The 25,123-nt window shown below is 45.2% G+C and overlaps 24 non-coding genes across 24 annotated transcripts; 10 read left to right on the top strand and 14 right to left on the bottom strand.

The window, feature by feature from the left end:
* Positions 1 to 889: 889 nt before the first annotated feature.
* Positions 890 to 971, bottom strand: trnas-gcu (transfer RNA serine (anticodon GCU)). The gene has a single exon. It is a non-coding gene; the product is annotated as a tRNA-Ser (tRNA).
* A 144-nt stretch (positions 972 to 1,115) lies between these two features.
* trnas-gcu (transfer RNA serine (anticodon GCU)) lies at positions 1,116 to 1,197 on the bottom strand. Its single transcript has one exon. It is a non-coding gene; the product is annotated as a tRNA-Ser (tRNA).
* Positions 1,198 to 1,858: 661 nt separating this feature from the next.
* LOC130102043 (U4 spliceosomal RNA) lies at positions 1,859 to 1,999 on the top strand. The gene has a single exon (XR_008809113.1). It is a non-coding gene; the product is annotated as a U4 spliceosomal RNA (small nuclear RNA).
* Positions 2,000 to 3,487: 1,488 nt separating this feature from the next.
* On the bottom strand, positions 3,488 to 3,569 carry trnas-gcu (transfer RNA serine (anticodon GCU)). Its single transcript has one exon. It is a non-coding gene; the product is annotated as a tRNA-Ser (tRNA).
* A 144-nt stretch (positions 3,570 to 3,713) lies between these two features.
* On the bottom strand, positions 3,714 to 3,795 carry trnas-gcu (transfer RNA serine (anticodon GCU)). Its single transcript has one exon. It is a non-coding gene; the product is annotated as a tRNA-Ser (tRNA).
* A 661-nt stretch (positions 3,796 to 4,456) lies between these two features.
* LOC130102338 (U4 spliceosomal RNA) lies at positions 4,457 to 4,597 on the top strand. The gene has a single exon (XR_008809193.1). It is a non-coding gene; the product is annotated as a U4 spliceosomal RNA (small nuclear RNA).
* A 1,262-nt stretch (positions 4,598 to 5,859) lies between these two features.
* Positions 5,860 to 5,941, bottom strand: trnas-gcu (transfer RNA serine (anticodon GCU)). The gene has a single exon. It is a non-coding gene; the product is annotated as a tRNA-Ser (tRNA).
* A 144-nt stretch (positions 5,942 to 6,085) lies between these two features.
* trnas-gcu (transfer RNA serine (anticodon GCU)) lies at positions 6,086 to 6,167 on the bottom strand. The gene has a single exon. It is a non-coding gene; the product is annotated as a tRNA-Ser (tRNA).
* A 650-nt stretch (positions 6,168 to 6,817) lies between these two features.
* Positions 6,818 to 6,958, top strand: LOC130102297 (U4 spliceosomal RNA). The gene has a single exon (XR_008809179.1). It is a non-coding gene; the product is annotated as a U4 spliceosomal RNA (small nuclear RNA).
* A 1,933-nt stretch (positions 6,959 to 8,891) lies between these two features.
* On the bottom strand, positions 8,892 to 8,973 carry trnas-gcu (transfer RNA serine (anticodon GCU)). The gene has a single exon. It is a non-coding gene; the product is annotated as a tRNA-Ser (tRNA).
* A 661-nt stretch (positions 8,974 to 9,634) lies between these two features.
* On the top strand, positions 9,635 to 9,775 carry LOC130102048 (U4 spliceosomal RNA). The gene has a single exon (XR_008809115.1). It is a non-coding gene; the product is annotated as a U4 spliceosomal RNA (small nuclear RNA).
* Positions 9,776 to 11,297: 1,522 nt separating this feature from the next.
* Positions 11,298 to 11,379, bottom strand: trnas-gcu (transfer RNA serine (anticodon GCU)). The gene has a single exon. It is a non-coding gene; the product is annotated as a tRNA-Ser (tRNA).
* Positions 11,380 to 11,523: 144 nt separating this feature from the next.
* Positions 11,524 to 11,605, bottom strand: trnas-gcu (transfer RNA serine (anticodon GCU)). Its single transcript has one exon. It is a non-coding gene; the product is annotated as a tRNA-Ser (tRNA).
* Positions 11,606 to 11,749: 144 nt separating this feature from the next.
* Positions 11,750 to 11,831, bottom strand: trnas-gcu (transfer RNA serine (anticodon GCU)). The gene has a single exon. It is a non-coding gene; the product is annotated as a tRNA-Ser (tRNA).
* A 661-nt stretch (positions 11,832 to 12,492) lies between these two features.
* On the top strand, positions 12,493 to 12,633 carry LOC130102053 (U4 spliceosomal RNA). Its single transcript, XR_008809117.1, has one exon. It is a non-coding gene; the product is annotated as a U4 spliceosomal RNA (small nuclear RNA).
* Positions 12,634 to 14,121: 1,488 nt separating this feature from the next.
* On the bottom strand, positions 14,122 to 14,203 carry trnas-gcu (transfer RNA serine (anticodon GCU)). The gene has a single exon. It is a non-coding gene; the product is annotated as a tRNA-Ser (tRNA).
* A 661-nt stretch (positions 14,204 to 14,864) lies between these two features.
* On the top strand, positions 14,865 to 15,005 carry LOC130102434 (U4 spliceosomal RNA). Its single transcript, XR_008809214.1, has one exon. It is a non-coding gene; the product is annotated as a U4 spliceosomal RNA (small nuclear RNA).
* A 1,488-nt stretch (positions 15,006 to 16,493) lies between these two features.
* On the bottom strand, positions 16,494 to 16,575 carry trnas-gcu (transfer RNA serine (anticodon GCU)). The gene has a single exon. It is a non-coding gene; the product is annotated as a tRNA-Ser (tRNA).
* A 661-nt stretch (positions 16,576 to 17,236) lies between these two features.
* LOC130102341 (U4 spliceosomal RNA) lies at positions 17,237 to 17,377 on the top strand. Its single transcript, XR_008809194.1, has one exon. It is a non-coding gene; the product is annotated as a U4 spliceosomal RNA (small nuclear RNA).
* Positions 17,378 to 19,382: 2,005 nt separating this feature from the next.
* Positions 19,383 to 19,523, top strand: LOC130102347 (U4 spliceosomal RNA). The gene has a single exon (XR_008809195.1). It is a non-coding gene; the product is annotated as a U4 spliceosomal RNA (small nuclear RNA).
* Positions 19,524 to 20,785: 1,262 nt separating this feature from the next.
* On the bottom strand, positions 20,786 to 20,867 carry trnas-gcu (transfer RNA serine (anticodon GCU)). The gene has a single exon. It is a non-coding gene; the product is annotated as a tRNA-Ser (tRNA).
* A 672-nt stretch (positions 20,868 to 21,539) lies between these two features.
* On the top strand, positions 21,540 to 21,680 carry LOC130102302 (U4 spliceosomal RNA). Its single transcript, XR_008809181.1, has one exon. It is a non-coding gene; the product is annotated as a U4 spliceosomal RNA (small nuclear RNA).
* Positions 21,681 to 23,613: 1,933 nt separating this feature from the next.
* Positions 23,614 to 23,695, bottom strand: trnas-gcu (transfer RNA serine (anticodon GCU)). The gene has a single exon. It is a non-coding gene; the product is annotated as a tRNA-Ser (tRNA).
* Positions 23,696 to 24,356: 661 nt separating this feature from the next.
* On the top strand, positions 24,357 to 24,497 carry LOC130102060 (U4 spliceosomal RNA). Its single transcript, XR_008809120.1, has one exon. It is a non-coding gene; the product is annotated as a U4 spliceosomal RNA (small nuclear RNA).
* Positions 24,498 to 25,123: the final 626 nt, after the last annotated feature.

Consider the following 25,123-nt stretch of genomic DNA (forward strand, 5'->3'; position numbering starts at 1 on the left):
ATGTAAGTAATTATTCTAGCGATATATAATGCTAGATAAGGTGTGCTAGTACATTATTTCAGCAACATGACAAGCCAGTGAATTAGCAGGTTTTAACTGTTGCTTAGCAGAGTGCGTGACATTTTATCTACATGTTATGCGGCTAGAGTTTTGACACAGAGTCAATGGGCTCTGTGTAATTCTTTCTTTTTCGCTTGTTTATCGTCATCAGTCTTTTTCCTTTTACCTCTTTGTTTTATGAGCAGGTGTCACTCGAGAATTGGCAGTTTAGGTTGTTTCTCCGTCATAAGCACAGCTGCAGCACGCCGGAAATCTTGAGTTTGAACGACGGTACGCGCTCGCGCTGTGCAAGAGAGGGGTGTGATCAGCGCGTACACGAGCGTGATTGACACTTCTAAGACATTCCGGTTGTTTCTGACCGGGAGCGTGTATTTCTTGCAAATGGCAATAGGACCACTAGGAGGAGCCAGAGGAGCGTGATTTTTACACAGATTATCTGTCTCATATTCTACTGTCAGGACATAATGACAGTTTGAGCAAATACATTTTTTCAAAAGTTACCTACAGCAGCTTTAAGGATGATGTCGTTAAAGTTGGCAGCAAGGTACTTTGAACGGCTTTGCCAGGCGCACTTGGCTCTCTCGAAACACTAAAGACATCATACGACAAGGATGGGATTCGAACCCACGCGTGCAGAGCACAATGGATTAGCAGTCCATCGCCTTAACCACTCGGCCACCTCGTCACTCGCCTGCACGTTTGCCCGAAGCTGGGCTGTGGTGTGTTTCTGCAGCTATTTTAAGGATGATGTTGTTAAAGTTGGCAGCAAGGTACTTTGAACGGCTTTTCCAGGCGCACTTGGCTCTCTCGAAACACTAAAGACATCAAACGACGAGGATGGGATTCGAACCCACGCGTGCAGAGCACAATGGATTAGCAGTCCATCGCCTTAACCACTCGGCCACCTCGTCACTCGCCGGCACGTTTGCCCGAAGCTGGGCTGTGGTGTGTTTCTGCAGCTATTTTAAGGATGATGTTGTTAAAGTTGGCAGCAAAGTTCATTGAACGGCTTTGCCAGTCGCACTTGGCTCTCTCGAAACACTAAAGACATCAAACGACGAGGATGGGATTCGAACCCACGCGTGCAGAGCACAATGGATTAGCAGTCCATCGCCTTAACCACTCGGCCACCTCGTCACTCGCCTGCAAGTCTGCCCGAAGCTGGGCTGTGGTGTGTTTCTGCAGCTATTTTAAGGATGATGTTGTTAAAGTTGTCAGCAAGGTACTTTGAACGGCTTTGCAGGTCAGTTGACGGTAACCCTTCGACTGACCTGCAAGGAGCATTGGGTTCTATGGGTTAGGAGACTCACAACTGTGTTGATAGAGGGAGATGTGCTTATGTTTATTTTCTGTGCTGCTTCTGCTTTGTTGGAAAGAACCTAGAGAGAACGCCTGTGTCGAGAAAAAGGCAGCATAGCTTGCATTGGACCTCTCTCAGAATATGTTTGCAGTGTCCTTGCACTCTTCATTATCCTACCCAACCTCGTAGGGGGCTCGTCGAATCGATCCCGAACTCAAACATATTCTTGGAGATTGAGCGTTATAACTCCGCCCCTTTGCTACCAGGATACCCATAATTCTTTCCCCCCAAAATTACGAAAGCAGCACACTTTTTGTTCTTTGAGTGAAGAGAGAACAAGGAATAAACCTTTTTGTGCACATCACTCGCCTGTTTCGTAGACACACCATGCAGCCGTCAGTGCCAAAAAGCTTATTACATGGCAGTTTAAAGCTTGATACCACCCTGTCGTTACATGTCCAGATAAAAGCACGGGAGACGTCGCTACCTTCGCCAGGCATTCTTTCGCAGAGGCAATATCGTAGTCTATGAGGCTCATCCGAGACGTGATCTTTGCTGGTTGAAAACTTTACCCAATACCCCGCTGGGATGACTTGAAATACAGTCAGCCTTGGCAATTTTTGTCAGCTTCTTATGAGGCTTCGTGACTTGTTGAAAAAAAAGAATTGTGTTTTGGCTCCCTGAACGTGCTGCTTTCGCTGTGGTGGCGAAAGCATGAGCTTGAATAAGGCTGGTGTAGCCAGGATTAGGACCTCCCTTAGAATGTGTTTTTGTATTTCTAATGGTCATATCCATGCACCAGGGGGCTTCTTGAATTGACCCTGTCCTCAACAATGTTTTAAGAAATTAACATGAGCATTTTCTGCAGCTATAATTATATTATATTAAAGCTGCAGTAGGGAGTTTTGAGAAAACGTTGACTTAGCCTGAAAATTTGAACAAGCACAACTTACAGGTCCCACCCCCTTGCTCTCTGCTGCGCTACAGCCCTCCCTCCACAGCAGGCTAGTAAACAGGGCCACTGATAACAGCGGATAAAAAGTTATATGGCACATTTACTAATAGGGACTAAACGTCAATAATATGCTTTACATTGACTATGGCCTGCCCATACTTTGACTACAAACTTGGTCCTCAAATCATTATGTATTTTGCAATGGCCTACATGTAACTTTATCGTTGCACTCTTTCTATAAGTTATAAATAGCTAGTAAGATAACGGTAACTAACGTTAGAGTATGTAAGTAATTATTCTAGCGATATATAATGCTAGATAAGGTGTGCTAGTACATTATTTCAGCAACATGACAAGCCAGTGAATTAGCAGGTTTTAACTGTTGCTTAGCAGAGTGCGTGACATTTTATCTACATGTTATGCGGCTAGAGTTTTGACACAGAGTCAATGGGCTCTGTGTAATTCTTTCTTTTTCGCTTGTTTATCGTCATCAGTCTTTTTCCTTTTACCTCTTTGTTTTATGAGCAGGTGTCACTCGAGAATTGGCAGTTTAGGTTGTTTCTCCGTCATAAGCACAGCTGCAGCACGCCGGAAATCTTGAGTTTGAACGACGGTACGCGCTCGCGCTGTGCAAGAGAGGGGTGTGATCAGCGCGTACACGAGCGTGATTGACACTTCTAAGACATTCCGGTTGTTTCTGACCGGGAGCGTGTATTTCTTGCAAATGGCAATAGGACCACTAGGAGGAGCCAGAGGAGCGTGATTTTTACACAGATTATCTGTCTCATATTCTACTGTCAGGACATAATGACAGTTTTAGCAAATACATTTTTTCAAAAGTTACCTACAGCAGCTTTAAGGATGATGTCGTTAAAGTTGGCAGCAAGGTACTTTGAACGGCTTTGCCAGGCGCACTTGGCTCTCTCGAAACACTAAAGACATCATACGACAAGGATGGGATTCGAACCCACGCGTGCAGAGCACAATGGATTAGCAGTCCATCGCCTTAACCACTCGGCCACCTCGTCACTCGCCTGCACGTTTGCCCGAAGCTGGGCTGTGGTGTGTTTCTGCAGCTATTTTAAGGATGATGTTGTTAAAGTTGGCAGCAAGGTACTTTGAACGGCTTTTCCAGGCGCACTTGGCTCTCTCGAAACACTAAAGACATCAAACGACGAGGATGGGATTCGAACCCACGCGTGCAGAGCACAATGGATTAGCAGTCCATCGCCTTAACCACTCGGCCACCTCGTCACTCGCCGGCACGTCTGCCCGAAGCTGGGCTGTGGTGTGTTTCTGCAGCTATTTTAAGGATGATGTTGTTAAAGTTGGCAGCAAAGTTCATTGAACGGCTTTGCCAGTCGCACTTGGCTCTCTCGAAACACTAAAGACATCAAACGACGAGGATGGGATTCGAACCCACGCGTGCAGAGCACAATGGATTAGCAGTCCATCGCCTTAACCACTCGGCCACCTCGTCACTCGCCTGCAAGTCTGCCCGAAGCTGGGCTGTGGTGTGTTTCTGCAGCTATTTTAAGGATGATGTTGTTAAAGTTGTCAGCAAGGTACTTTGAACGGCTTTGCAGGTCAGTTGACGGTAACCCTTCGACTGACCTGCAAGGAGCATTGGGTTCTATGGGTTAGGAGACTCACAACTGTGTTGATAGAGGGAGATGTGCTTATGTTTATTTTCTGTGCTGCTTCTGCTTTGTTGGAAAGAACCTAGAGAGAACGCCTGTGTCGAGAAAAAGGCAGCATAGCTTGCATTGGACCTCTCTCAGAATATGTTTGCAGTGTCCTTGCACTCTTCATTATCCTACCCAACCTCGTAGGGGGCTCGTCGAATCGATCCCGAACTCAAACATATTCTTGGAGATTGAGCGTTATAACTCCGCCCCTTTGCTACCAGGATACCCATAATTCTTTCCCCCCAAAATTACAAAAGCAGCACACTTTTTGTTCTTTGAGTGAAGAGAGAACAAGGAATAAACCTTTTTGTGCACATCACTCGCCTGTTTCGTAGACACACCATGCAGCCGTCAGTGCCAAAAAGCTTATTACATGGCAGTTTAAAGCTTGATACCACCCTGTCGTTACATGTCCAGATAAAAGCACGGGAGACGTCGCTACCTTCGCCAGGCATTCTTTCGCAGAGGCAATATCGTAGGCAATGAGGCTCATCCGAGACGTGATCTTTGCTGGTTGAAAACTTTACCCAATACCCCGCTGGGATGACTTGAAATACAGTCAGCCTTGGCAATTTTTGTCAGCTTCTTATGAGGCTTCGTGACTTGTTGAAAAAAAAGAATTGTGTTTTGGCTCCCTGAACGTGCTGCTTTCGCTGTGGTGGCGAAAGCATGAGCTTGAATAAGGCTGGTGTAGCCAGGATTAGGACCTCCCTTAGAATGTGTTTTTGTATTTCTAATGGTCATATCCATGCACCAGGGGGCTTCTTGTATTGACCCTGTCCTCAACAATGTTTTAAGAAATTAACATGAGCATTTTCTGCAGCTATAATTATATTATATTAAAGCTGCAGTAGGGAGTTTTGAGAAAACGTTGACTTAGCCTGAAAATTTGAACAAGCACAACTTACAGGTCCCACCCCCTTGCTCTCTGCTGCGCTACAGCCCTCCCTCCACAGCAGGCTAGTAAACAGGGCCACTGATAACAGCGGATAAAAAGTTATATGGCACATTTACTAATAGGGACTAAACGTCAATAATATGCTTTACATTGACTATGGCCTGCCCATACTTTGACTACAAACTTGGTCCTCAAATCATTATGTATTTTGCAATGGCCTACATGTAACTTTATCGTTGCACTCTTTCTATAAGTTATAAATAGCTAGTAAGATAACGGTAACTAACGTTAGAGTATGTAAGTAATTATTCTAGCGATATATAATGCTAGATAAGGTGTGCTAGTACATTATTTCAGCAACATGACAAGCCAGTGAATTAGCAGGTTTTAACTGTTGCTTAGCAGAGTGTGTGACATTTTATCTACATGTTATGCGGCTAGAGTTTTGACACCGAGTCAATGGGCTCTGTGTAATTCTTTCTTTTTCGCTTGTTTATCGTCATCAGTCTTTTTCCTTTTACCTCTTTGTTTTATGAGCAGGTGTCACTCGAGAATTGGCAGTTTAGGTTGTTTCTCCGTCATAAGCACAGCTGCAGCACGCCGGAAATCTTGAGTTTGAACGACGGTACGCGCTCGCGCTGTGCAAGAGAGGGGTGTGATCAGCGCGTACACGAGCGTGATTGACACTTCTAAGACATTCCGGTTGTTTCTGACCGGGAGCGTGTATTTCTTGCAAATGGCAATAGGACCACTAGGAGGAGCCAGAGGAGCGTGATTTTTACACAGATTATCTGTCTCATATTCTACTGTCAGGACATAATGACAGTTTTAGCAAATACATTTTTTCAAAAGTTACCTACAGCAGCTTTAAGGATGATGTCGTTAAAGTTGGCAGCAAGGTACTTTGAACGGCTTTGCCAGGCGCACTTGGCTCTCTCGAAACACTAAAGACATCATACGACGAGGATGGGATTCGAACCCACGCGTGCAGAGCACAATGGATTAGCAGTCCATCGCCTTAACCACTCGGCCACCTCGTCACTCGCCTGCAAGTCTGCCCGAAGCTGGGCTGTGGTGTGTTTCTGCAGCTATTTTAAGGATGATGTTGTTAAAGTTGTCAGCAAGGTACTTTGAACGGCTTTTCCAGGCGCACTTGGCTCTCTCGAAACACTAAAGACATCAATCGACGAGGATGGGATTCGAACCCACGCGTGCAGAGCACAATGGATTAGCAGTCCATCGCCTTAACCACTCGGCCACCTCGTCACTCGCCTGCAAGTCTGCCCGAAGCTGGGCTGTGGTGTGTTTCTGCAGCTATTTTAAGGATGATGTTGTTAAAGTTGTCAGCAAGGTACTTTGAACGGCTTTGCAGGTCAGTTGACGGTAACCCTTCGACTGACCTGCAAGGAGCATTGGGTTCTATGGGTTAGGAGACTCACAACTGTGTTGATAGAGGGAGATGTGCTTATGTTTATTTTCTGTGCTGCTTCTGCTTTGTTGGAAAGAACCTAGAGAGAACGCCTGTGTCGAGAAAAAGGCAGCATAGCTTGGATTGGACCTCTCTCAGAATATGTTTGCAGTGTCCTTGCACTCTTCATTATCCTACCCAACCTCGTAGGGGGCTCGTCGAATCGATCCCGAACTCAAACATATTCTTGGAGATTGAGCGTTATAACTCCGCCCCTTTGCTACCAGGATACCCATAATTCTTTCCCCCCAAAATTACGAAAGCAGCACACTTTTTGTTCTTTGAGTGAAGAGAGAACAATGAATAAACCTTTTTGTGCACATCACTCGCCTGTTTCGTAGACACACCATGCCCAAAAAGCTTATTACATGGCAGTTTAAAGCTTGATACCACCCTGTCGTTACATGTCCAGATAAAAGCACCGGAGACGTCGCTACCTTCGCCAGGCATTCTTTCGCAGAGGCAATATCGTAGTCTATGAGGCTCATCCGAGACGTGATCTTTGCTGGTTGAAAACTTTACCCAATACCCTGCTGGGATGACTTGAAATACAGTCAGCCTTGGCAATTTTTGTCAGCTTCTTATGAGGCTTCGTGACTTGTTGAAAAAAAAGAATTGTGTTTTGGCTCCCTGAACGTGCTGCTTTCGCTGTGGTGGCGAAAGCATGAGCTTGAATAAGGCTGGTGTAGCCAGGATTAGGACCTCCCTTAGAATGTGTTTTTGTATTTCTAATGGTCATATCCATGCACCAGGGGGCTTCTTGTATTGACCCTGTCCTCAACAATGTTTTAAGAAATTAACATGAGCATTTTCTGCAGCTATAATTATATTATATTAAAGCTGCAGTAGGGAGTTTTGAGAAAACGTTGACTTAGCCTGAAAATTTGAACAAGCACAACTTACAGGTCCCACCCCCTTGCTCTCTGCTGCGCTACAGCCCTCCCTCCACAGCAGGCTAGTAAACAGGGCCACTGATAACAGCGGATAAAAAGTTATATGGCACATTTACTAATAGGGACTAAACGTCAATAATATGCTTTACATTGACTATGGCCTGCCCATACTTTGACTACAAACTTGGTCCTCAAATCATTATGTATTTTGCAATGGCCTACATGTAACTTTATCGTTGCACTCTTTCTATAAGTTATAAATAGCTAGTAAGATAACGGTAACTAACGTTAGAGTATGTAAGTAATTATTCTAGCGATATATAATGCTAGATAAGGTGTGCTACTACATTATTTCAGCAACATGACAAGCCAGTGAATTAGCAGGTTTTAATTGTTGCTTAGCAGAGTGCGTGACATTTTATCTACATGTTATGCGGCTAGAGTTTTGACACCGAGTCAATGGGCTCTGTGTAATTCTTTCTTTTTCGCTTGTTTATCGTCATCAGTCTTTTTCCTTTTACCTCTTTGTTTTATGAGCAGGTGTCACTCGAGAATTGGCAGTTTAGGTTGTTTCTCCGTCATAAGCACAGCTGCAGCACGCCGGAAATCTTGAGTTTGAACGACGGTACGCGCTCGCGCTGTGCAAGAGAGGGGTGTGATCAGCGCGTACACGAGCGTGATTGACACTTCTAAGACATTCCGGTTGTTTCTGACCGGGAGCGTGTATTTCTTGCAAATGGCAATAGGACCACTAGGAGGAGCCAGAGGAGCGTGATTTTTACACAGATTATCTGTCTCATATTCTACTGTCAGGACATAATGACAGTTTTAGCAAATACATTTTTTCAAAAGTTACCTACAGCATCTTTAAGGATGATGTCGTTAAAGTTGGCAGCAAGGTACTTTGAACGGCTTTGCCAGGCGCACTTGGCTCTCTCGAAACACTAAAGACGACGAGGATGGGATTCGAACCCACGCGTGCAGAGCACAATGGATTAGCAGTCCATCGCCTTAACCACTCAGCCACCTCGTCACTCGCCTGCACGTTTGCCCGAAGCTGGGCTGTGGTGTGTTTCTGCAGCTATTTTAAGGATGATGTCATCAAAGTTGGCAGCAAGGTACTTTGAACGGCTTTTCCAGGCGCACTTGGCTCTCTCGAAACACTAAAGACATCAATCGACGAGGATGGGATTCGAACCCACGCGTGCAGAGCACAATGGATTAGCAGTCCATCGCCTTAACTACTCGGCCACCTCGTCACTCGCCGGCACGTCTGCCCGAAGCTGGGCTGTGGTGTGTTTCTGCAGCTATTTTAAGGATGATGCTGTTAATGTTGGCAGCAAAGTTCATTGAACGGCTTTGCCAGTCGCACTTGGCTCTCTCGAAACACTAAAGACATCAAACGACGAGGATGGGATTCGAACCCACGCATGCAGAGCACAATGGATTAGCAGTCCATCGCCTTAACCACTCGGCCACCTCGTTACTCGCCTGAAAGTCTGCCCGAAGCTGGGCTGTGGTGTGTTTCTGCAGCTATTTTAAGGATGATGTTGTTAAAGTTGGCAGCAAGGTACTTTGAACGGCTTTTCCAGGCGCACTTGGCTCTCTCGAAACACTAAAGACATCAATCGACGAGGATGGGATTCGAACCCACGCGTGCAGAGCACAATGGATTAGCAGTCCATCGCCTTAACCACTCGGCCACCTCGTCACTCGCCTGCAAGTCTGCCCGAAGCTGGGCTGTGGTGTGTTTCTGCAGCTATTTTAAGGATGATGTTGTTAAAGTTGTCAGCAAGGTACTTTGAACGGCTTTGCAGGTCAGTTGACGGTAACCCTTCGACTGACCTGCAAGGAGCATTGGGTTCTATGGGTTAGGAGACTCACAACTGTGTTGATAGAGGGAGATGTGCTTATGTTTATTTTCTGTGCTGCTTCTGCTTTGTTGGAAAGAACCTAGAGAGAACGCCTGTGTCGAGAAAAAGGCAGCATAGCTTGCATTGGACCTCTCTCAGAATATGTTTGCAGTGTCCTTGCACTCTTCATTATCCTACCCAACCTCGTAGGGGGCTCGTCGAATCGATCCCGAACTCAAACATATTCTTGGAGATTGAGCGTTATAACTCAGCCCCTTTGCTACCAGGATACCCATAATTCTTTCCCCCCAAAATTACGAAAGCAGCACACTTTTTGTTCTTTGAGTGAAGAGAGAACAAGGAATAAACCTTTTTGTGCACATCACTCGCCTGTTTCGTAGACACACCATGCAGCCGTCAGTGCCAAAAAGCTTATTACATGGCAGTTTAAAGCTTGATACCACCCTGTCGTTACATGTCCAGATAAAAGCACGGGAGACGTCGCTACCTTCACCAGGCATTCTTTCGCAGAGGCAATATCGTAGTCTATGAGGCTCATCCGAGACGTGATCTTTGCTGGTTGAAAACTTTACCCAATACCCCGCTGGGATGACTTGAAATACAGTCAGCCTTGGCAATTTTTGTCAGCTTCTTATGAGGCTTCGTGACTTGTTGAAAAAAAAGAATTGTGTTTTGGCTCCCTGAACGTGCTGCTTTCGCTGTGGTGGCGAAAGCATGAGCTTGAATAAGGCTGGTGTAGCCAGGATTAGGACCTCCCTTAGAATGTGTTTTTGTATTTCTAATGGTCATATCCATGCACCAGGGGGCTTCTTGTATTGACCCTGTCCTCAACAATGTTTTAAGAAATTAACATGAGCATTTTCTGCAGCTATAATTATATTATATTAAAGCTGCAGCAGGGAGTTTTGAGAAAACGTTGACTTAGCCTGAAAATTTGAACAAGCACAACTTACAGGTCCCACCCCCTTGCTCTCTGCTGCGCTACAGCCCTCCCTCCACAGCTCGTCCTCCACAGCGGAGCCTGTCGTGAACGCGCAGGCTAGTAAACAGGGCCACTGATAACAGCGGATAAAAAGTTATATGGCACATTTACCAATAGGGACTAAACGTCAATAATATGCTTTACATTGACTATGGCCTGCCCATACTTTGACTACAAACTTGGTCCTCAAATCATTATGTATTTTGCAATGGCCTACATGTAACTTTATCGTTGCACTCTTTCTATAAGTTATAAATAGCTAGTAAGATAACGGTAACTAACGTTAGAGTATGTAAGTAATTATTCTAGCGATATATAATGCTAGATAAGGTGTGCTAGTACATTATTTCAGCAACATGACAAGCCAGTGAATTAGCAGGTTTTAATTGTTGCTTAGCAGAGTGCGTGACATTTTATCTACATGTTATGCGGCTAGAGTTTTGACACCGAGTCAATGGGCTCTGTGTAATTCTTTCTTTTTCGCTTGTTTATCGTCATCAGTCTTTTTCCTTTTACCTCTTTGTTTTATGAGCAGGTGTCACTCGAGAATTGGCAGTTTAGGTTGTTTCTCCGTCATAAGCACAGCTGCAGCACGCCGGAAATCTTGAGTTTGAACGACGGTACGCGCTCGCGCTGTGCAAGAGAGGGGTGTGATCAGCGCGTACACGAGCGTGATTGACACTTCTAAGACATTCCGGTTGTTTCTGACCGGGAGCGTGTATTTCTTGCAAATGGCAATAGGACCACTAGGAGGAGCCAGAGGAGCGTGATTTTTACACAGATTATCTGTCTCATATTCTACTGTCAGGACATAATGACAGTTTTAGCAAATACATTTTTTCAAAAGTTACCTACAGCAGCTTTAAGGATGATGTCGTTAAAGTTGGCAGCAAGGTACTTTGAACGGCTTTGCCAGGCGCACTTGGCTCTCTCGAAACACTAAAGACATCATACGACAAGGATGGGATTCGAACCCACGCGTGCAGAGCACAATGGATTAGCAGTCCATCGCCTTAACCACTCGGCCACCTCGTCACTCGCCTGCACGTTTGCCCGAAGCTGGGCTGTGGTGTGTTTCTGCAGCTATTTTAAGGATGATGTCGTCAAAGTTGGCAGCAAGGTACTTTGAACGGCTTTTCCAGGCGCACTTGGCTCTCTCGAAACACTAAAGACATCAATCGACGAGGATGGGATTCGAACCCACGCGTGCAGAGCACAATGGATTAGCAGTCCATCGCCTTAACCACTCGGCCACCTCGTCACTCGCCGGCACGTCTGCCCGAAGCTGGGCTGTGGTGTGTTTCTGCAGCTATTTTAAGGATGATGTTGTTAAAGTTGGCAGCAAATTTCATTGAACGGCTTTGCCAGTCGCACTTGGCTCTCTCGAAACACTTAAGACATCAAACGACGAGGATGGGATTCGAACCCACGCGTGCAGAGCACAATGGATTAGCAGTCCATCGCCTTAACCACTCGGCCACCTCGTCACTCGCCTGCAAGTCTGCCCGAAGCTGGGCTGTGGTGTGTTTCTGCAGCTATTTTAAGGATGATGTTGTTAAAGTTGGCAGCAAGGTACTTTGAACGGCTTTTCCAGGCGCACTTGGCTCTCTCGAAACACTAAAGACATCAATCGACGAGGATGGGATTCGAACCCACGCGTGCAGAGCACAATGGATTAGCAGTCCATCGCCTTAACCACTCGGCCACCTCGTCACTCGCCTGCAAGTCTGCCCGAAGCTGGGCTGTGGTGTGTTTCTGCAGCTATTTTAAGGATGATGTTGTTAAAGTTGTCAGCAAGGTACTTTGAACGGCTTTGCAGGTCAGTTGACGGTAACCCTTCGACTGACCTGCAAGGAGCATTGGGTTCTATGGGTTAGGAGACTCACAACTGTGTTGATAGAGGGAGATGTGCTTATGTTTATTTTCTGTGCTGCTTCTGCTTTGTTGGAAAGAACCTAGAGAGAACGCCTGTGTCGAGAAAAAGGCAGCATAGCTTGCATTGGACCTCTCTCAGAATATGTTTGCAGTGTCCTTGCACTCTTCATTATCCTACCCAACCTCGTAGGGGGCTCGTCGAATCGATCCCGAACTCAAACATATTCTTGGAGATTGAGCGTTATAACTCCGCCCCTTTGCTACCAGGATACCCATAATTCTTTCCCCCCAAAATTACGAAAGCAGCACACTTTTTGTTCTTTGAGTGAAGAGAGAACAAGGAATAAACCTTTTTGTGCACATCACTCGCCTGTTTCGTAGACACACCATGCAGCCGTCAGTGCCAAAAAGCTTATTACATGGCAGTTTAAAGCTTGATACCACCCTGTCGTTACATGTCCAGATAAAAGCACGGGAGACGTCGCTACCTTCGCCAGGCATTCTTTCGCAGAGGCAATATCGTAGTCTATGAGGCTCATCCGAGACGTGATCTTTGCTGGTTGAAAACTTTACCCAATACCCCGCTGGGATGACTTGAAATACAGTCAGCCTTGGCAATTTTTGTCAGCTTCTTATGAGGCTTCGTGACTTGTTGAAAAAAAAGAATTGTGTTTTGGCTCCCTGAACGTGCTGCTTTCGCTGTGGTGGCGAAAGCATGAGCTTGAATAAGGCTGGTGTAGCCAGGATTAGGACCTCCCTTAGAATGTGTTTTTGTATTTCTAATGGTCATATCCATGCACCAGGGGGCTTCTTGTATTGACCCTGTCCTCAACAATGTTTTAAGAAATTAACATGAGCATTTTCTGCAGCTATAATTATATTATATTAAAGCTGCAGTAGGGAGTTTTGAGAAAACGTTGACTTAGCCTGAAAATTTGAACAAGCACAACTTACAGGTCCCACCCCCTTGCTCTCTGCTGCGCTACAGCCCTCCCTCCACAGCAGGCTAGTAAACAGGGCCACTGATAACAGCGGATAAAAAGTTATATGGCACATTTACTAATAGGGACTAAACGTCAATAATATGCTTTACATTGACTATGGCCTGCCCATACTTTGACTACAAACTTGGTCCTCAAATCATTATGTATTTTGCAATGGCCTACATGTAACTTTATCGTTGCACTCTTTCTATAAGTTATAAATAGCTAGTAAGATAACGGTAACTAACGTTAGAGTATGTAAGTAATTATTCTAGCGATATATAATGCTAGATAAGGTGTGCTAGTACATTATTTCAGCAACATGACAAGCCAGTGAATTAGCAGGTTTTAACTGTTGCTTAGCAGAGTGCGTGACATTTTATCTACATGTTATGCGGCTAGAGTTTTGACACAGAGTCAATGGGCTCTGTGTAATTCTTTCTTTTTCGCTTGTTTATCGTCATCAGTCTTTTTCCTTTTACCTCTTTGTTTTATGAGCAGGTGTCACTCGAGAATTGGCAGTTTAGGTTGTTTCTCCGTCATAAGCACAGCTGCAGCACGCCGGAAATCTTGAGTTTGAACGACGGTACGCGCTCGCGCTGTGCAAGAGAGGGGTGTGATCAGCGCGTACACGAGCGTGATTGACACTTCTAAGACATTCCGGTTGTTTCTGACCGGGAGCGTGTATTTCTTGCAAATGGCAATAGGACCACTAGGAGGAGCCAGAGGAGCGTGATTTTTACACAGATTATCTGTCTCATATTCTACTGTCAGGACATAATGACAGTTTTAGCAAATACATTTTTTCAAAAGTTACCTACAGCAGCTTTAAGGATGATGTCGTTAAAGTTGGCAGCAAGGTACTTTGAACGGCTTTGCCAGGCGCACTTGGCTCTCTCGAAACACTAAAGACATCATACGACAAGGATGGGATTCGAACCCACGCGTGCAGAGCACAATGGATTAGCAGTCCATCGCCTTAACCACTCGGCCACCTCGTCACTCGCCTGCACGTTTGCCCGAAGCTGGGCTGTGGTGTGTTTCTGCAGCTATTTTAAGGATGATGTTGTTAAAGTTGGCAGCAAGGTACTTTGAACGGCTTTTCCAGGCGCACTTGGCTCTCTCGAAACACTTAAGACATCAAACGACGAGGATGGGATTCGAACCCACGCGTGCAGAGCACAATGGATTAGCAGTCCATCGCCTTAACCACTCGGCCACCTCGTCACTCGCCTGCAAGTCTGCCCGAAGCTGGGCTGTGGTGTGTTTCTGCAGCTATTTTAAGGATGATGTTGTTAAAGTTGTCAGCAAGGTACTTTGAACGGCTTTGCAGGTCAGTTGACGGTAACCCTTCGACTGACCTGCAAGGAGCATTGGGTTCTATGGGTTAGGAGACTCACAACTGTGTTGATAGAGGGAGATGTGCTTATGTTTATTTTCTGTGCTGCTTCTGCTTTGTTGGAAAGAACCTAGAGAGAACGCCTGTGTCGAGAAAAAGGCAGCATAGCTTGCATTGGACCTCTCTCAGAATATGTTTGCAGTGTCCTTGCACTCTTCATTATCCTACCCAACCTCGTAGGGGGCTCGTCGAATCGATCCCGAACTCAAACATATTCTTGGAGATTGAGCGTTATAACTCCGCCCCTTTGCTACCAGGATACCCATAATTCTTTCCCCCCAAAATTACGAAAGCAGCACACTTTTTGTTCTTTGAGTGAAGAGAGAACAAGGAATAAACCTTTTTGTGCACATCACTCGCCTGTTTCGTAGACACACCATGCAGCCGTCAGTGCCAAAAAGCTTATTACATGGCAGTTTAAAGCTTGATACCACCCTGTCGTTACATGTCCAGATAAAAGCACGGGAGACGTCGCTACCTTCGCCAGGCATTCTTTCGCAGAGGCAATATCGAAGTCTATGAGGCTCATCCGAGACGTGATCTTTGCTGGTTGAAAACTTTACCCAATACCCTGCTGGGATGACTTGAAATACAGTCAGCCTTGGCAATTTTTGTCAGCTTCTTATGAGGCTTCGTGACTTGTTGAAAAAAAAGAATTGTGTTTTGGCTCCCTGAACGTGCTGCTTTCGCTGTGGTGGCGAAAGCATGAGCTTGAATAAGGCTGGTGTAGCCAGGATTAGGACCTCCCTTAGAATGTGTTTTTGTATTTCTAATGGTCATATCCATGCACCAGGGGGCTTCTTGTATTGACCCTGTCCTCAACAATGTTTTAAGAAATTAACATGAGCATTTTCTGCAGCTATAATTATATTATATTAAAGCTGCAGTAGGGAGTTTTGAGAAAACGTTGACTTAGCCTGAAAATTTGAACAAGCACAACTTACAGGTCCCACCCCCTTGCTCTCTGCTGCGCTACAGCCCTCCCTCCACAGCAGGCTAGTAAACAGGGCCACTGATAACAGCGGATAAAAAGTTATATGGCACATTTACTAATAGGGACTAAACGTCAATAATATGCTTTACATTGACTATGGCCTGCCCATACTTTGACTACAAACTTGGTCCTCAAATCATTATGTATTTTGCAATGGCCTACATGTAACTTTATCGTTGCACTCTTTCTATAAGTTATAAATAGCTAGTAAGATAACGGTAACTAACGTTAGAGTATGTAAGTAATTATTCTAGCGATATATAATGCTAGATAAGGTGTGCTAGTACATTATTTCAGCAACATGACAAGCCAGTGAATTAGCAGGTTTTAACTGTTGCTTAGCAGAGTGCGTGACATTTTATCTACATGTTATGCGGCTAGAGTTTTGACACAGAGTCAATGGGCTCTGTGTAATTCTTTCTTTTTCGCTTGTTTATCGTCATCAGTCTTTTTCCTTTTACCTCTTTGTTTTATGAGCAGGTGTCACTCGAGAATTGGCAGTTTAGGTTGTTTCTCCGTCATAAGCACAGCTGCAGCACGCCGGAAATCTTGAGTTTGAACGACGGTACGCGCTCGCGCTGTGCAAGAGAGGGGTGTGATCAGCGCGTACACGAGCGTGATTGACACTTCTAAGACATTCCGGTTGTTTCTGACCGGGAGCGTGTATTTCTTGCAAATGGCAATAGGACCACTAGGAGGAGCCAGAGGAGCGTGATTTTTACACAGATTATCTGTCTCATATTCTACTGTCAGGACATAATGACAGTTTTAGCAAATACATTTTTTCAAAAGTTACCTACAGCAGCTTTAAGGATGATGTCGTTAAAGTTGGCAGCAAGGTACTTTGAACGGCTTTGCCAGGCGCACTTGGCTCTCTCGAAACACTAAAGACATCATACGACAAGGATGGGATTCGAACCCACGCGTGCAGAGCACAATGGATTAGCAGTCCATCGCCTTAACCACTCGGCCACCTCGTCACTCGCCTGCACGTTTGCCCGAAGCTGGGCTGTGGTGTGTTTCTGCAGCTATTTTAAGGATGATGTTGTTAAAGTTGGCAGCAAGGTACTTTGAACGGCTTTTCCAGGCGCACTTGGCTCTCTCGAAACACTTAAGACATCAAACGACGAGGATGGGATTCGAACCCACGCGTGCAGAGCACAATGGATTAGCAGTCCATCGCCTTAACCACTCGGCCACCTCGTCACTCGCCTGCAAGTCTGCCCGAAGCTGGGCTGTGGTGTGTTTCTGCAGCTATTTTAAGGATGATGTTGTTAAAGTTGTCAGCAAGGTACTTTGAACGGCTTTGCAGGTCAGTTGACGGTAACCCTTCGACTGACCTGCAAGGAGCATTGGGTTCTATGGGTTAGGAGACTCACAACTGTGTTGATAGAGGGAGATGTGCTTATGTTTATTTTCTGTGCTGCTTCTGCTTTGTTGGAAAGAACCTAGAGAGAACGCCTGTGTCGAGAAAAAGGCAGCATAGCTTGCATTGGACCTCTCTCAGAATATGTTTGCAGTGTCCTTGCACTCTTCATTATCCTACCCAACCTCGTAGGGGGCTCGTCGAATCGATCCCGAACTCAAACATATTCTTGGAGATTGAGCGTTATAACTCCGCCCCTTTGCTACCAGGATACCCATAATTCTTTCCCCCCAAAATTACGAAAGCAGCACACTTTTTGTTCTTTGAGTGAAGAGAGAACAAGGAATAAACCTTTTTGTGCACATCACTCGCCTGTTTCGTAGACACACCATGCAGCCGTCAGTGCCAAAAAGCTTATTACATGGCAGTTTAAAGCTTGATACCACCCTGTCGTTACATGTCCAGATAAAAGCACGGGAGACGTCGCTACCTTCGCCAGGCATTCTTTCGCAGAGGCAATATCGAAGTCTATGAGGCTCATCCGAGACGTGATCTTTGCTGGTTGAAAACTTTACCCAATACCCCGCTGGGATGACTTGAAATACAGTCAGCCTTGGCAATTTTTGTCAGCTTCTTATGAGGCTTCGTGACTTGTTGAAAAAAAAGAATTGTGTTTTGGCTCCCTGAACGTGCTGCTTTCGCTGTGGTGGCGAAAGCATGAGCTTGAATAAGGCTGGTGTAGCCAGGATTAGGACCTCCCTTAGAATGTGTTTTTGTATTTCTAATGGTCATATCCATGCACCAGGGGGCTTCTTGTATTGACCCTGTCCTCAACAATGTTTTAAGAAATTAACATGAGCATTTTCTGCAGCTATAATTATATTATATTAAAGCTGCAGTAGGGAGTTTTGAGAAAACGTTGACTTAGCCTGAAAATTTGAACAAGCACAACTTACAGGTCCCACCCCCTTGCTCTCTGCTGCGCTACAGCCCTCCCTCCACAGCAGGCTAGTAAACAGGGCCACTGATAACAGCGGATAAAAAGTTATATGGCACATTTACTAATAGGGACTAAACGTCAATAATATGCTTTACATTGACTATGGCCTGCCCATACTTTGACTACAAACTTGGTCCTCAAATCATTATGTATTTTGCAATGGCCTACATGTAACTTTATCGTTGCACTCTTTCTATAAGTTATAAATAGCTAGTAAGATAACGGTAACTAACGTTAGAGTATGTAAGTAATTATTCTAGCGATATATAATGCTAGATAAGGTGTGCTAGTACATTATTTCAGCAACATGACAAGCCAGTGAATTAGCAGGTTTTAACTGTTGCTTAGCAGAGTGCGTGACATTTTATCTACATGTTATGCGGCTAGAGTTTTGACACCGAGTCAATGGGCTCTGTGTAATTCTTTCTTTTTCGCTTGTTTATCGTCATCAGTCTTTTTCCTTTTACCTCTTTGTTTTATGAGCAGGTGTCACTCGAGAATTGGCAGTTTAGGTTGTTTCTCCGTCATAAGCACAGCTGCAGCACGCCGGAAATCTTGAGTTTGAACGACGGTACGCGCTCGCGCTGTGCAAGAGAGGGGTGTGATCAGCGCGTACACGAGCGTGATTGACACTTCTAAGACATTCCGGTTGTTTCTGACCGGGAGCGTGTATTTCTTGCAAATGGCAATAGGACCACTAGGAGGAGCCAGAGGAGCGTGATTTTTACACAGATTATCTGTCTCATATTCTACTGTCAGGACATAATGACAGTTTTAGCAAATACATTTTTTCAAAAGTTACCTACAGCAGCTTTAAGGATGATGTCGTTAAAGTTGGCAGCAAGGTACTTTGAACGGCTTTGCCAGGCGCACTTGGCTCTCTCGAAACACTAAAGACATCATACGACGAGGATGGGATTCGAACCCACGCGTGCAGAGCACAATGGATTAGCAGTCCATCGCCTTAACCACTCGGCCACCTCATCACTCGCCTGCACATCTGCCCGAAGCTGGGCTGTGGTGTGTTTCTGCAGCTATTTTAAGGATGATGTCGTCAAAGTTGGCAGCAAGGTACTTTGAACGGCTTTGCAGGTCAGTTGACGGTAACCCTTCGACTGACCTGCAAGGAGCATTGGGTTCTATGGGTTAGGAGACTCACAACTGTGTTGATAGAGGGAGATGTGCTTATGTTTATTTTCTGTGCTGCTTCTGCTTTGTTGGAAAGAACCTAGAGAGAACGCCTGTGTCGAGAAAAAGGCAGCATAGCTTGCATTGGACCTCTCTCAGAATATGTTTGCAGTGTCCTTGCACTCTTCATTATCCTACCCAACCTCGTAGGGGGCTCGTCGAATCGATCCCGAACTCAAACATATTCTTGGAGATTGAGCGTTATAACTCCGCCCCTTTGCTACCAGGATACCCATAATTCTTTCCCCCCAAAATTACGAAAGCAGCACACTTTTTGTTCTTTGAGTGAAGAGAGAACAAGGAATAAACCTTTTTGTGCACATCACTCGCCTGTTTCGTAGACACACCATGCAGCCGTCAGTGCCAAAAAGCTTATTACATGGCAGTTTAAAGCTTGATACCACCCTGTCGTTACATGTCCAGATAAAAGCACGGGAGACGTCGCTACCTTCGCCAGGCATTCTTTCGCAGAGGCAATATCGAAGTCTATGAGGCTCATCCGAGACGTGATCTTTGCTGGTTGAAAACTTTACCCAATACCCCGCTGGGATGACTTGAAATACAGTCAGCCTTGGCAATTTTTGTCAGCTTCTTATGAGGCTTCGTGACTTGTTGAAAAAAAAGAATTGTGTTTTGGCTCCCTGAACGTGCTGCTTTCGCTGTGGTGGCGAAAGCATGAGCTTGAATAAGGCTGGTGTAGCCAGGATTAGGACCTCCCTTAGAATGTGTTTTTGTATTTCTAATGGTCATATCCATGCACCAGGGGGCTTCTTGTATTGACCCTGTCCTCAACAATGTTTTAAGAAATTAACATGAGCATTTTCTGCAGCTATAATTATATTATATTAAAGCTGCAGTAGGGAGTTTTGAGAAAACGTTGACTTAGCCTGAAAATTTGAACAAGCACAACTTACAGGTCCCACCCCCTTGCTCTCTGCTGCGCTACAGCCCTCCCTCCACAGCAGGCTAGTAAACAGGGCCACTGATAACAGCGGATAAAAAGTTATATGGCACATTTACTAATAGGGACTAAACGTCAATAATATGCTTTACATTGACTATGGCCTGCCCATACTTTGACTACAAACTTGGTCCTCAAATCATTATGTATTTTGCAATGGCCTACATGTAACTTTATCGTTGCACTCTTTCTATAAGTTATAAATAGCTAGTAAGATAACGGTAACTAACGTTAGAGTATGTAAGTAATTATTCTAGCGATATATAATGCTAGATAAGGTGTGCTAGTACATTATTTCAGCAACATGACAAGCCAGTGAATTAGCAGGTTTTAACTGTTGCTTAGCAGAGTGTGTGACATTTTATCTACATGTTATGCGGCTAGAGTTTTGACACCGAGTCAATGGGCTCTGTGTAATTCTTTCTTTTTCGCTTGTTTATCGTCATCAGTCTTTTTCCTTTTACCTCTTTGTTTTATGAGCAGGTGTCACTCGAGAATTGGCAGTTTAGGTTGTTTCTCCGTCATAAGCACAGCTGCAGCACGCCGGAAATCTTGAGTTTGAACGACGGTACGCGCTCGCGCTGTGCAAGAGAGGGGTGTGATCAGCGCGTACACGAGCGTGATTGACACTTCTAAGACATTCCGGTTGTTTCTGACCGGGAGCGTGTATTTCTTGCAAATGGCAATAGGACCACTAGGAGGAGCCAGAGGAGCGTGATTTTTACACAGATTATCTGTCTCATATTCTACTGTCAGGACATAATGACAGTTTTAGCAAATACATTTTTTCAAAAGTTACCTACAGCAGCTTTAAGGATGATGTCGTTAAAGTTGGCAGCAAGGTACTTTGAACGGCTTTGCCAGGCGCACTTGGCTCTCTCGAAACACTAAAGACATCATACGACGAGGATGGGATTCGAACCCACGCGTGCAGAGCACAATGGATTAGCAGTCCATCGCCTTAACCACTCGGCCACCTCGTCACTCGCCTGCAAGTCTGCCCGAAGCTGGGCTGTGGTGTGTTTCTGCAGCTATTTTAAGGATGATGTTGTTAAAGTTGTCAGCAAGGTACTTTGAACGGCTTTTCCAGGCGCACTTGGCTCTCTCGAAACACTAAAGACATCAATCGACGAGGATGGGATTCGAACCCACGCGTGCAGAGCACAATGGAGACTCACAACTGTGTTGATAGAGGGAGATGTGCTTATGTTTATTTTCTGTGCTGCTTCTGCTTTGTTGGAAAGAACCTAGAGAGAACGCCTGTGTCGAGAAAAAGGCAGCATAGCTTGGATTGGACCTCTCTCAGAATATGTTTGCAGTGTCCTTGCACTCTTCATTATCCTACCCAACCTCGTAGGGGGCTCGTCGAATCGATCCCGAACTCAAACATATTCTTGGAGATTGAGCGTTATAACTCCGCCCCTTTGCTACCAGGATACCCATAATTCTTTCCCCCCAAAATTACGAAAGCAGCACACTTTTTGTTCTTTGAGTGAAGAGAGAACAATGAATAAACCTTTTTGTGCACATCACTCGCCTGTTTCGTAGACACACCATGCCCAAAAAGCTTATTACATGGCAGTTTAAAGCTTGATACCACCCTGTCGTTACATGTCCAGATAAAAGCACCGGAGACGTCGCTACCTTCGCCAGGCATTCTTTCGCAGAGGCAATATCGTAGTCTATGAGGCTCATCCGAGACGTGATCTTTGCTGGTTGAAAACTTTACCCAATACCCTGCTGGGATGACTTGAAATACAGTCAGCCTTGGCAATTTTTGTCAGCTTCTTATGAGGCTTCGTGACTTGTTGAAAAAAAAGAATTGTGTTTTGGCTCCCTGAACGTGCTGGTTTCGCTGTGGTGGCGAAAGCATGAGCTTGAATAAGGCTGGTGTAGCCAGGATTAGGACCTCCCTTAGAATGTGTTTTTGTATTTCTAATGGTCATATCCATGCACCAGGGGGCTTCTTGTATTGACCCTGTCCTCAACAATGTTTTAAGAAATTAACATGAGCATTTTCTGCAGCTATAATTATATTATATTAAAGCTGCAGTAGGGAGTTTTGAGAAAACGTTGACTTAGCCTGAAAATTTGAACAAGCACAACTTACAGGTCCCACCCCCTTGCTCTCTGCTGCGCTACAGCCCTCCCTCCACAGCAGGCTAGTAAACAGGGCCACTGATAACAGCGGATAAAAAGTTATATGGCACATTTACTAATAGGGACTAAACGTCAATAATATGCTTTACATTGACTATGGCCTGCCCATACTTTGACTACAAACTTGGTCCTCAAATCATTATGTATTTTGCAATGGCCTACATGTAACTTTATCGTTGCACTCTTTCTATAAGTTATAAATAGCTAGTAAGATAACGGTAACTAACGTTAGAGTATGTAAGTAATTATTCTAGCGATATATAATGCTAGATAAGGTGTGCTACTACATTATTTCAGCAACATGACAAGCCAGTGAATTAGCAGGTTTTAATTGTTGCTTAGCAGAGTGCGTGACATTTTATCTACATGTTATGCGGCTAGAGTTTTGACACCGAGTCAATGGGCTCTGTGTAATTCTTTCTTTTTCGCTTGTTTATCGTCATCAGTCTTTTTCCTTTTACCTCTTTGTTTTATGAGCAGGTGTCACTCGAGAATTGGCAGTTTAGGTTGTTTCTCCGTCATAAGCACAGCTGCAGCACGCCGGAAATCTTGAGTTTGAACGACGGTACGCGCTCGCGCTGTGCAAGAGAGGGGTGTGATCAGCGCGTACACGAGCGTGATTGACACTTCTAAGACATTCCGGTTGTTTCTGACCGGGAGCGTGTATTTCTTGCAAATGGCAATAGGACCACTAGGAGGAGCCAGAGGAGCGTGATTTTTACACAGATTATCTGTCTCATATTCTACTGTCAGGACATAATGACAGTTTTAGCAAATACATTTTTTCAAAAGTTACCTACAGCATCTTTAAGGATGATGTCGTTAAAGTTGGCAGCAAGGTACTTTGAACGGCTTTGCCAGGCGCACTTGGCTCTCTCGAAACACTAAAGACGACGAGGATGGGATTCGAACCCACGCGTGCAGAGCACAATGGATTAGCAGTCCATCGCCTTAACCACTCAGCCACCTCGTCACTCGCCTGCACGTTTGCCCGAAGCTGGGCTGTGGTGTGTTTCTGCAGCTATTTTAAGGATGATGTCATCAAAGTTGGCAGCAAGGTACTTTGAACGGCTTTTCCAGGCGCACTTGGCTCTCTCGAAACACTAAAGACATCAATCGACGAGGATGGGATTCGAACCCACGCGTGCAGAGCACAATGGATTAGCAGTCCATCGCCTTAACTACTCGGCCACCTCGTCACTCGCCGGCACGTCTGCCCGAAGCTGGGCTGTGGTGTGTTTCTGCAGCTATTTTAAGGATGATGCTGTTAATGTTGGCAGCAAAGTTCATTGAACGGCTTTGCCAGTCGCACTTGGCTCTCTCGAAACACTAAAGACATCAAACGACGAGGATGGGATTCGAACCCACGCATGCAGAGCACAATGGATTAGCAGTCCATCGCCTTAACCACTCGGCCACCTCGTTACTCGCCTGAAAGTCTGCCCGAAGCTGGGCTGTGGTGTGTTTCTGCAGCTATTTTAAGGATGATGTTGTTAAAGTTGGCAGCAAGGTACTTTGAACGGCTTTTCCAGGCGCACTTGGCTCTCTCGAAACACTAAAGACATCAATCGACGAGGATGGGATTCGAACCCACGCGTGCAGAGCACAATGGATTAGCAGTCCATCGCCTTAACCACTCGGCCACCTCGTCACTCGCCTGCAAGTCTGCCCGAAGCTGGGCTGTGGTGTGTTTCTGCAGCTATTTTAAGGATGATGTTGTTAAAGTTGTCAGCAAGGTACTTTGAACGGCTTTGCAGGTCAGTTGACGGTAACCCTTCGACTGACCTGCAAGGAGCATTGGGTTCTATGGGTTAGGAGACTCACAACTGTGTTGATAGAGGGAGATGTGCTTATGTTTATTTTCTGTGCTGCTTCTGCTTTGTTGGAAAGAACCTAGAGAGAACGCCTGTGTCGAGAAAAAGGCAGCATAGCTTGCATTGGACCTCTCTCAGAATATGTTTGCAGTGTCCTTGCACTCTTCATTATCCTACCCAACCTCGTAGGGGGCTCGTCGAATCGATCCCGAACTCAAACATATTCTTGGAGATTGAGCGTTATAACTCAGCCCCTTTGCTACCAGGATACCCATAATTCTTTCCCCCCAAAATTACGAAAGCAGCACACTTTTTGTTCTTTGAGTGAAGAGAGAACAAGGAATAAACCTTTTTGTGCACATCACTCGCCTGTTTCGTAGACACACCATGCAGCCGTCAGTGCCAAAAAGCTTATTACATGGCAGTTTAAAGCTTGATACCACCCTGTCGTTACATGTCCAGATAAAAGCACGGGAGACGTCGCTACCTTCACCAGGCATTCTTTCGCAGAGGCAATATCGTAGTCTATGAGGCTCATCCGAGACGTGATCTTTGCTGGTTGAAAACTTTACCCAATACCCCGCTGGGATGACTTGAAATACAGTCAGCCTTGGCAATTTTTGTCAGCTTCTTATGAGGCTTCGTGACTTGTTGAAAAAAAAGAATTGTGTTTTGGCTCCCTGAACGTGCTGCTTTCGCTGTGGTGGCGAAAGCATGAGCTTGAATAAGGCTGGTGTAGCCAGGATTAGGACCTCCCTTAGAATGTGTTTTTGTATTTCTAATGGTCATATCCATGCACCAGGGGGCTTCTTGTATTGACCCTGTCCTCAACAATGTTTTAAGAAATTAACATGAGCATTTTCTGCAGCTATAATTATATTATATTAAAGCTGCAGCAGGGAGTTTTGAGAAAACGTTGACTTAGCCTGAAAATTTGAACAAGCACAACTTACAGGTCCCACCCCCTTGCTCTCTGCTGCGCTACAGCCCTCCCTCCACAGCTCGTCCTCCACAGCGGAGCCTGTCGTGAACGCGCAGGCTAGTAAACAGGGCCACTGATAACAGCGGATAAAAAGTTATATGGCACATTTACCAATAGGGACTAAACGTCAATAATATGCTTTACATTGACTATGGCCTGCCCATACTTTGACTACAAACTTGGTCCTCAAATCATTATGTATTTTGCAATGGCCTACATGTAACTTTATCGTTGCACTCTTTCTATAAGTTATAAATAGCTAGTAAGATAACGGTAACTAACG

This window comes from Rhinichthys klamathensis, unplaced genomic scaffold (genome assembly GCF_029890125.1).
Source record: "Rhinichthys klamathensis goyatoka isolate OS25496 unplaced genomic scaffold, OSU_Roscu_1.1 h1tg000011l_1, whole genome shotgun sequence".
Lineage (NCBI taxonomy): Eukaryota > Metazoa > Chordata > Actinopteri > Cypriniformes > Leuciscidae > Rhinichthys > Rhinichthys klamathensis.